This window comes from Netta rufina (assembly GCF_964035555.1).
Source record: "Netta rufina genome assembly, chromosome: 18".
In the NCBI taxonomy this organism is placed as follows: Eukaryota; Metazoa; Chordata; class Aves; order Anseriformes; family Anatidae; genus Netta; species Netta rufina.
In genome coordinates, this window is record NC_140142.1 from 12768417 (window position 1) to 12769990 (window position 1574).

Below are 1574 nucleotides of genomic sequence, written 5' to 3' on the forward strand. Positions count from 1 at the left end.
GATGAAGGCTTTGTTCCTCATCCATTGTGCCAAGAGAGGGGTTTTGCCTCTTGGCAGAAGCTATCGCTGCCACATGTCACCTGGGCAACCTCTGTGATTGGCATCCGCACTTGGGGACAGAGATACACAAAGCCCCGGTTCCACTGGCATTCATTCCAAGCTAAGCAACCCAAGGCCTTCACCAGAGCTGGTCACCGGGGAAGGCACTTCCAGGACTTCTTGCAACAGGTTGCAGTAATTCTGCTATAGCTTATGTCAATCGTGAGTGCCTGGAGTGTTTTGGACTCTTCTAGAGGTGAATTTGGAGTACGGGAATGCTCTATACAAACACAAAAGAGCTTTGATCTATTAGCTTGTGCTCAGTGACTTCTGTCCTAGAGGTTATTGAATCAAAGCCTAGAATATCTGGATTGCATTCTTGTCCTACAGCCACTCACACACTGGCTGGTAATGACTTGGTTACTGAAAATACATTCTGGCGGGGGACTTCAACTTCCCAGATGTCTGCTCGAAATACAATGCAGCAGAGAGGAAACAGTCTAGGAGGTCTTTGGAGAGGGTGGAAGATAACTTCCTGACACAGCTGGTCAGTGAGGCAACCAGGGAAGGTGCCCTGCTGGACCTTTTGCTTCTGAACAGAGAAGGTCTTGAGGGGAATGTGAAAGTTGAAGGGCAAATCTTGGGCATAGCGATCATGAATTAATAGAGTTTTTGATTCTTGGAGAGGTAAGAAGAGGGGTTAGAAGAATTGCCACCCTGGAATTCCAAAGGGCTGACTTTGGCCTGTTAAGGAGCCGGCTTGGCAGAGTCCCTCGGGAGGCAGTCCAGAAGGGCAAAGGAGTCCAGGAAGGCTGGACTCATTTCAGGAACGAAATCCTAAAGGCACAGGAAAAGGTCATCCCTGTGTGCTGAAAGATGAGGCAGCAGAAAAGGTCAGCGTGGCTGAACAGAGCTTTGGCTAGAGCTGAGGAAGAAAAAGAGAGTTTATGATCTTTGGAACAAGGATCAAGATGCTCAGTAGGACTAACTATAAAGATGTTGTGAGGCTGTGCAGGCAGAAAATTAGAAGGGTCAAAGCCCAACTGGAACTCAGTCTGGCTACTGCCATAAAGGAGAATGAAAAATGTTTTTATAAATGCCTTAGGAACAAAAGGAGGACTAAGGAGAATCTCCATCCATAACCAGCTCAAGGGTATTGAAGGAGCTGGCAGAAGTACTTACCAAGACATTTTCTGTAATTTATCAGCAGGCCTGGCTGTCAGGGGAGGTCCCAGTCAACTGTTGGCTAGCAAATGTGATACCCATCTACAGGAAAGGCCAGAAGGAGGACCCAGGGAACTACAGGCCTGTCAGTCTTATATTGGTGCCAGGGAAGGTTATGGTGCAGATTATCTTGAGTGCCATCATACGACACATACAGGATAACCAGGTGATCAGGCCCAGTCAGCATGGCATGAAAGGCAGGTCCTGCTTAACTAACCTGTTCTCCTATGGAAAGGTGATGCACTTAGTGAATGAGGGAGAGGCTGTGGATGTTTTCTACCTAAGGTTTAGTAAAGGTTTTGAGTCTGTTT